Source organism: Equus przewalskii, unplaced genomic scaffold (assembly GCF_037783145.1).
Source record: "Equus przewalskii isolate Varuska unplaced genomic scaffold, EquPr2 contig_6335, whole genome shotgun sequence".
Classification (NCBI taxonomy): Eukaryota; Metazoa; Chordata; class Mammalia; order Perissodactyla; family Equidae; genus Equus; species Equus przewalskii.
The window spans coordinates 78260-87614 of record NW_027227860.1 but is presented as its reverse complement, the minus strand read 5'-3'; the positions used below and the strand labels follow the sequence as shown (position 1 = coordinate 87614).

Sequence of the window (9355 nt, the reverse complement as noted above, 5' to 3'; positions counted from 1 at the left end):
TGCAAAAGATCAATAAGCACATGAAAAGATGCTCACTGTCACTGGTCTTTAGGGAAATGCAAATTGAAACCACATGAAATGCCATTACAAAAATTGCTAAAATTAAAGATTATGCATATCAAATTTCAGCAACGATGTGGAGCAACCGGATCTCTCATGCACTGCTAGTTGTGTGCAAAAAGGAAGAAAGCTTTTAGAAAACAGTTTTGCAATTTTAAAAATAATGTTTCACATACACCTATATATGACACAACCAATATACTCCTAAATATTTACCCAAAAGAAATTTTTTAAAAACCCACAGTTGTCCATACAAAGACTTGTACACAAATATTCATAGCAGCTTTATTTGTAATAATCCTGAACTGGAAACAACCTGAAGCACATACATGATCTTAATTTTTTAGCACAACCACACAGGGCAAAAAACCTTTTCATATGCAACACTTCATCCATTGTAATACATACGTGTTCTGAGATAACTAGTTATCAAGAAATGAGCTAAAAGTAAGAACAAAAGGTCAAAATTAGTGAGCACTAAGTAAAAAAATTTGAATAATCTCATTTAAGTAATACAACCATCATAAATATTGCTAGACCATTGGATATAACTCCTAAAATATTCTATATATGCATGTTGAATGTTATAATCTAAAAAATATTTCCATATAAATCTATCCACGAACATGCCTAGAGGCTTTATAGTTAACCTGTGAACATGTGCCTTTGTAGGTTTTTGGAGAGCTCTGCTGCAATACTGTATTCTAGGTCATTGGTCATTAATACAATTTTTACAGCCTTACTAGTCGTGCTTGGAAATCAGGTTTTACAATGTGTATTTGCTTTGCTGTCTCCTTTTTGTAGGATTATCTAAAACAAAAGAGACAAAAAATAAAAGAAACCAAAATAAATAAAAAAATAAACTTTATTATTCACTTGGAGGAAACAGAAAAGACTAATTAATATTTATTTAAATGCTATCATATTTTAACAATTTTAAAACGACAATGCATAATTTTAATGGACTTTATTTTTTAGAGAAGTTTTAGATTCACAGAAAAATTGAATGGAAGGTGCAGAGATTTCCCCTATACCCTTTGCACCAACACGTGCATAACCTCCATCATTATCAGCATCACTCACCAGACTGATACGGTTGTTACTATTGATGAATCTGTGTTGACACATCATTATCATCTAGACTGCATAGCTTACTTTGGGATTCACTCTTGATACTATACACTTTATGGGGTTGGACAAATGTAAAATGACATATATCTACCATTGCAGTATCATACAGAGTCATGTCACTGCCCTAAAATTCTTCTATGCTCCTCTGCTATTCATCTCTCAACCCCTGGGAACCACAGATCTTTTTACTATTGCCATAATTTTACTGTCTCCAAGACGTCATATAGTTGGAATTATAAAGCCTGTAGCCTTTTCATGTTGGTTTCTTTCACTTAGTAACATGCATTTAAGTTTCCTCCATGTCTTTCCATGGTATGACAGCTCATTGCTTTTTGGCGCTGAACAATATTTCATTGTGTGGGTGTATCACGGCTTTCTTATCTATTCACTTACTGAAGGACATCTTGGTTGCTTCTAAGTTTTGACAATTGTGAATAAACCTGCTATAAATCTCCTTGTGCTGGTTTTTGTATGGACATAAGTTTTCAGCTCCTTTGGGTAAATACCAAGGAGTGTGATTGCTGGATGATATGGTAAGAGTATGGTTAGCTTTGTAAGAAACTGCCAACAGTTTTCCAAAGTGCTTGTATCATTTTGCGTTCTCACCAGCAATGAATGAGATTTCCCTTTGCTCCACATCCTTATCAGAATTTGGTGTTGTCAGTGTTTGGGATTTTTGCCATTTTGATAGCTTTGTAGTGATATCTCATTGTTATTTTAATTTGCATTTTTCTAATAACATGTGATATGCAACCTCTTTTCATAGGTTTATTTGCCATCTTTATGTCTATTTTGGTGAGGTGCCCTTTCAGGTTTTTTGCCCATTTTTTAATTGGGTTGTTTGTTTTCTTATTATTGAGTGTTGAGTTCTTTGTATACTTTGGATAACAGTCCTTTATGTAATGCATCTTTTGCAAATATTTTGTCCCAGTCTGTTGCTTGTCTTCTCATTCTCTTGAGATTGTCTTTTGCAGATCAGAAGTTTTAAATTTTAGTGAAGCCCAGCTTATAAATTCTTTCTTTCACGGATTGTGTCTTTGATGTAGATTTTAAAAAGCCATTACCATATCCAAGGTCATCTAGATTTTCTCCTATGTTATCTTCTAGGAGTTTTATAGTTTTGTGTTTGTGATATATTTTGAGTTAATTTTTGTGAGGGGTATAAGGTCTATGTCTAGATTATTATTGTTATTTTTCACATGTGGGGGCATCATTTTTATTGGTGCTCGCTGAAGAGTTTATAGCAAAAAAGTCTCCCTTACCTCAGAGACTTCTGTTTTCTCTTCTCAGAGACCTGCTATGCTACTAGTTTTGTTTATTTCATTTAGAGCTATTTAAGCATATTTCTTTGTCCTTCCATTGCTATCATTACATTTATCACTGTATTTTGACATGATATACTGTTAAAATTTTTCCAATATCTAATTTTCTAAGTTATGTCTGGCTTTTGCTAATAAAAGTGACAAAATTAAAAGGCATCTAGGTTCAAAGAGGTAATTTCATGTCATTAAGTGGACATTTAAGAGTCACCGAGTACAAGTATTTCAGGACCTAGCACAGAACCTGCTCTATAACAAGCAATCCACAAGGGTAGGACAATCAGTTGTTCTGTTCCTGGACTCTGCTTGACACATTTAATTGGATGGATGGGAGGATGGATGGCTGAGTGCTAGTGTATAAAATATGTGGTACAGATTGAAATTATAAAGGTAATAAAGGACAATTTGGTTGCATTATGAATTCTAAAGTAAGTTCCTAAGGGAAGCGTGAGAAATCTCTTCAAATATATTGCGAGTAGGAGGGAGGGGTAATTTGGCTGATTCCTTGTAGGCTGGCTGCCTAGAAATGGAGTTGGCTTCCTGCCCAGTTCCCTAAAAGTTGGATACAGCTGAATGTTGAAGGTAATTTGTTTTGGTAAAAAGATGAGCTGGTGCATCAAGCCACTGATGTATCATGTCATGTAAATTGTAAGCAAAGTGTATGGACCTCAGAGTGGGAGAGAGGATGAGGATCCTTCAACTTTGCTTTTTGGGTCTTTTTGAGGAAGATTACTCCTGAGCTAACATCTGCCACCAATCCTCCTCTTTTTACTGAGGAAGACTGGCCCTGAGCTAACATCCCTGCCCATCTGAGGGTCCTTCAACTTTGAATGCTGAGATGACGGAACAGAATTGGGGACAAAGTTTCTGCCTTGCAGAACTGCTAGAACAGCAGGAAATGGACCCGATATCAGACAGTAAGAAATTTAAATCTCTGTCTGTTCTGTCTCGTTTCCTAGTCTCTTCTTTTTCATTCTTCCTTCAGGTGTTTTTGGTAGATCTGATAACTCATGTCAATAAAAATCCAGAAAGATTTGCAACTTTTTTCCACTGATCACTTTCTTTTGTTATTTTGATGGACTGACTTATATGTGATGTGACCTAGGATCTGGAATCTTCATCTGTTTTGATCTCATCTCCTGGACTGGATGTATAGGCCCTACCAGATACAAATATTTACTATTACGAAATTATAGTAATTTGTATGATGTAGTATTTGCACATGGATAGAAAAGCAGATGCGTGAGTCAAGAAAGAGAGCTACCTATATGCTAATATCAGATTGACAACAAAAGTGTCATGAAATGCAATGTGGAAAAGATAGACTTTTCAATAAATGGTTCTGGATCATCTGAGATATTCATTTAGAAATCTTTTCTTTCTTTTAAGAGGCTCCTGGCCAGTTTTTAAAAATTTTCCTTCGGTGAGGAAGATTGGCTCCTGAGCTAACATCTGTTGCCAATCTTCCTCTGTCTTTGTTTTGCTCCCCAAAAGCCCGGTACATAGTTGTAAATCCAGTTGTAAGTCCTTCTAGTTCTTCTATGTGGGATGCTGGCCACAGCATGGCTTGATGAGCAGTATGTAGGTCTGTACCCAAGATCCAAACAGGTGAACTCCAGGCCGCTGAAGCAGAGTGTGTGAACTTAACCACTATGCCACTAGGCTGGACCCTCATGTAGCAATCTTGATCTTTATTTTATACTGGAAAGAAAAATAAATTCTACAAGGATCATAGACCAAAATGTAAAAGTAAAATAATAAAGAATATTGAAGGTAATGTAGAAGACTATTTTAACTTTATTGAGTTAGGCAAACATTTCTTCAACAGGACAGAAACAGCAATAATTTTAATGAGAAATATTAATAAATTGACCTTCATTGAATATGAAAACTTGAATTCCTAAAAATCACCATGTAAAGACTGGAAAGTCAATTCATATAGTGGGAGAAAATATTTTTAGGACATATATCTGAGAAAGGACTCATACTTAGACGATAAAAATAACTTTTACAACTTCGTGAGAAAAAGATAACCTTATTCTAAAGAAATGGGCATGGATTTTAAAATGGTTTCCACTAAAGACAATATCCAAATACCCAACAGCTATAGTTTTTATATCATTAGTGACAAGGGAAATATATATTAAAGCCACAGCACAATAGTGTTACATATTTCACATAATGGCAACAAACAACTACACATATCCACCCACACAGAAACACACATACAAAACTAATAGTGCTGGCGAGAATGTGCAGCAATCGGTTTATACATAACTGCTAAAAATTGTAAAATGATATATAATTTTGGAAAGCTGGAACATTTTGCTAAAGCTAAAAACATACCCTCCCAATCACCCAGCAATCATACTCTTAGAAGTTATAATCAACTGTAAATGTCTCCCAAAAAACACGTGGAGAAATATTCATAACCACTTTATCCAAAATAGTTAAAAATGGGATGAAATCCAAATGCCCATCTAGAATGATTAGTTATATTCTGTACATTCACAAAATGGAATATTATACAACAATAAAAAGTGACAAGCTACATCTGTATGCAATCAAATGAATTAATCTCATAGGCATAATTTTCAGTGAAATAAGCTATGATAAAAGATTAATTTTATATAATTTAATTAATATCGAAACCATGAACTATCTAAGCCATTAGATTAGATACTTAAAAATGATGAACTGTGGAAGTTATTGACTGATAGAGGTGTGAAGTCCTCTTCTGGCAGGCTGTAGCGCCACATATTTTGATCTGAGCTGTGGTTACATAGGTTTTGAGTTGCCCATAACGTGTGTACTCAGGAAAATGCTTTCTGTGGGGACTTGGAGTATGTAAACAATTCGAATCACCCCAAATCAGCATGCTAGCACCATTCTGGTAGACTGACCTCTAGCAATACCGTGGAATAAATACTGCAGCACCCTGTGGAGCAAGCTGTTCTCCAGGACACTGCTCCAGAATTGAGACTGTTCACAAGGGCTTGGGCAACTCAATAGGGATTATCCCTGAGCTCTATGAGCATCTGTTCAACGTCATGAATGCAGAGTATTGAGTTAAGTAATGTCCCAAAGGGGAATGTCCCAAAGTGGAGAAACAGGGATGGCGCCCAAGTTGGGTAACTTGAACTTGGGGAAGGGTGACTGGTTCCAGCTACTGAAAAGGGACTTAGAAACTTTAAAGAAGGGAGTTCCAAAGTACAGGATGAGACATAGTTTGTACATTCATAAAAAGCCTTCAAGTGGTATGTGTAAGATTCTTTCATTTTACTATATATATTATAATTAATATTTTGAGGGGGTTAACTTTTTTAAAATTGAGATATAATTGACATTACATTAAATTCAAGCGTGCAACATAATGATTCAATACTTGTATATTTTGTGAAATGGTTCCCACAATTGATCCCCTTCACCCATTTCACCCACTCCCCACCCCTAACCTCTGGCAAACATCAAACTTTTCTGTATATCTGTGCATTCAGTTTTTCATTTGCTTTTTGGCTTTTATATTCCACATGAAAGAGAGATCACAGTATTTGTCTTTCTCAGTCTAACTTATTTCATTTAACATAATAACCTCAAGATCCATTCATGTTGTTGCAAACGGCAAGATTTCCTTCTTTTTTATGGCTGAATAAGATCCCATTTACATCTTCTTTATCCATTCATCCATCCATAGACATTTAGTTTACTTCCATGTCTTGGCTATTATAAATAAGGCTGCAATTAACATGGGGGTGCATTTATCTTTCGGAATTAGTGTTTTCACTTCCTGAGATAAATACCCAGAAGTGGAATTGCTGAATCATATGGTAGTTCTATTTTTTAGTCTTTTGAGGAATATCCATAATGTTTTCCATAGTCGCTGCACCAATTTACACTCCTACCAACAGTGCACAAGGATTCAATCTTCCCCACAACCTCACCAACACTTGTTATTTCTCATCTTTTTGATAATAGTCATTCCAACAAGTATGAGGTGATATCTCCCTGTGGTTTTGGTTTGCATTCCCCTGACGATTAGTGATGTTGAGTACCTTTTCATCTATATGTTGGCCATCTTTATGTCTTCTTTGGAAAAGAAGTTTTTAGGTAAAAAAAAAAATCAATTTAAGCACCTACTATGTGAGTAACAAAGCACCATGAGGTAATCATTAAGAAATACATATCATTGGTCAAAAATTATAAAACATGGGTAAGATATTAATGCTCATCTGTTAAGCCACAGGGAAGAAGTGCAAGTTGAAAAGGGCTGGGTATTGCAAGGTGCTCAATAAATGGTGCATGAATGAGTAACTAAAGCTTGAGAATCTGAGAGTAATTACTATTTATTCCATTACATTTGACCTTTGAGAATTGAATTAATGTGTATAGGAATTCATCCATTTAGAGCTGTTCATTCCTGAGCATCTTAAATTCCCTGCCATATCGATGCTTCTATGAGCTCCCCCCCCTCGATAGAGAGATAGAGATATAAATATATTTATACTTATATATGCTTTGCAGTATTGCTATGCACATATCTACAGACAGATCAGTTCACTTTGAACAATAAGTTACTTATGGGGAGAACTACATAGATATGATGAGCCCAGGAAGATTCCACACAGAGTCATAGTCACAGAGAAAATGCTCCAAATTCTTCATCTTATTAAGAACCTTAAAATGTCATGTATATTTTTATTTTTATATTTCTATGACTTGTCAGTTTCTGGCATATAATAATGTATCAATAAAATTATGGATAAAAATGACTAAACAACTAAGAAAGGAATGAAAAAATCTGTTAGATGTATTAAAAATGTGTAGTCCTTGATGTAGGGATATATATGAATTTGGTAATGTGGCCAACAGTTAAGTATCTGCAAATGAAAAGAAGCATTTTATTCCACATGATCCTATCTACAAGACCTGCTCTGTAGAGGTTATTCAGGAAAGGAATCCTAATAAAACCTTGCAACTCAGTTGTCCAAAACTTTCAGGTATTTTATAAATTTTCATGGTGATTATTTTTACTTTAATCACGTTATATATTCTATGTGAAATATCTAAATAAATTATGAATGAAATAATAATAAGGTCAGAGTCTTTTTTCTAGTACAAAATTCTGTAGTTGAGAAACACATTCTCTTTTTCCTAGATTAAAATTAGTATCTTTGAGAAAGTTTATGTCAACCTTTCCCCAAAAAGCTGCTTGAAACCTGCTCCCTAATCTGCTTAGTCCTCACTCCATAGATGACAGGATTAAGGGCAGGTGGAACAACAACATATAAATTGGCCAGAAGAATGAGAATGTGTATATGAACATTCCTGGAAAACAGGTGGGTCATGAAGGAGAAAAAAGATGGAGTGAAGAAGGCTAAGATAACACAGATATGGGAGCCACATGTAATAAGTGCTTTGAGTCTGGCATCTCGAGAAGGAAGGTAGAAGACAGATCGAAGTATTCTCACATAGGAGATGACAATCAGAACCACATCAACAAACACCATTGATACAAGAATTAATCCAAATATGATGTTTGCCTTTATGTTGGCACAGGCCAGCCAAGCAATTCGCATGTGTTCAAAATATGTATGGGGGATTATTCAGTGTCCACAGAAGGGAAGCCTCAGGATGAGAAACACCAGAGAGATAACCAAAATGAAATTGATGCAAACACCACAACAAGGATGAGACTAATAGTTCTGTTAATGAGACTCAGACTGTACTGCAGAGGGTGGCAGATGGCAACGTGGCGATCAAAGGCTGTGGCAACCAACACAACGGTCTCCATAGCAGTGAATATATGAATGAAGAACATCTGGGTGATGGAACCCCCGAAGCTAATTTCCCTTAAATCAAACCAGAATATGCCCAACATCTTGGGGATAGTGGATGTGGACAGGCCCAATCAATGGAGGCTAACATAGGCAAGAAGTAAAACACTGGCTGATGAAGACTGTGTTCCTTCTTGATCACGAACAGGATAGTGATGTTCCCCACAAGGGCAATCAAATATACAGAACAAAAAGGAAACCCAATCCAAATGTGCATCTCTTTAAGACCCAGAACTTCCAGCAGGAGGAAAGAGAAGGGTGGAACTTGGTGTCCTTTGAGGTGAACATCCTCTCTCTGTTCTTTTGGAATCACAGAGAAAACAATCAAACAATTTAAGAAATCAAATGGCATCAAATAAAAAAATATAATAAATTTGGAGCAGGAATCAGCAGGAAATTGTGAAGGAGATTATATGTCGGTCTTTAAAGTATAGTTTATTCAGACATTCAAAAATATTCATAGTTCAGTGCCAGCCCAGTGGCAAAGCAGTCAAGATTGTGTGCTCTGCTTCAATACTCTGGGGTTCACCGGTGGATCCCATTTGCAGCCTACTTACCACTTATCAAGCCATGCTGTGGCAGGTGTCCCACATATAACGTAGAGGAAGATGGGCACGGATGTTAGCTCAGGGCCAATCTTCCTCAGCAAAAAAGAGAATCGGTGGTGGATGTAAGCTCAGGGCAATCTTTCTCAAAAAAAAATTATATACATGTATATATATATATATGTATATATATACATAAACAGTTCTGCTAAGTGTGATGAAAAAATCAGTCAAAATCTCTAATTTGATAATATTCTTATTTTGGAGATGAGACAGCAACTAAATAAACAAAAAATATGTATATGTGTATGTGTGTAAATATATATATAGGATAGATATATAAGAGATGTAAGTGCTTTAAAGAGAAATGAAGCATGACAATTGGATAATGATAAAGCTGGTGTCATTTTAAGTTTATTATGAGGGAAGTCTTCTCTAACTAAGTGATATTTAAGCAGATATATGA

General features: G+C 35.5%; 1 pseudogene; it reads right to left on the bottom strand.

Annotated features, from left to right (window-relative positions):
- Positions 1–527: 527 nt before the first annotated feature.
- On the bottom strand, positions 528–8632 carry LOC139081341 (olfactory receptor 52E4-like; annotated as a pseudogene).
- Between the last annotated feature and the right edge of the window lie 723 nt (positions 8633–9355).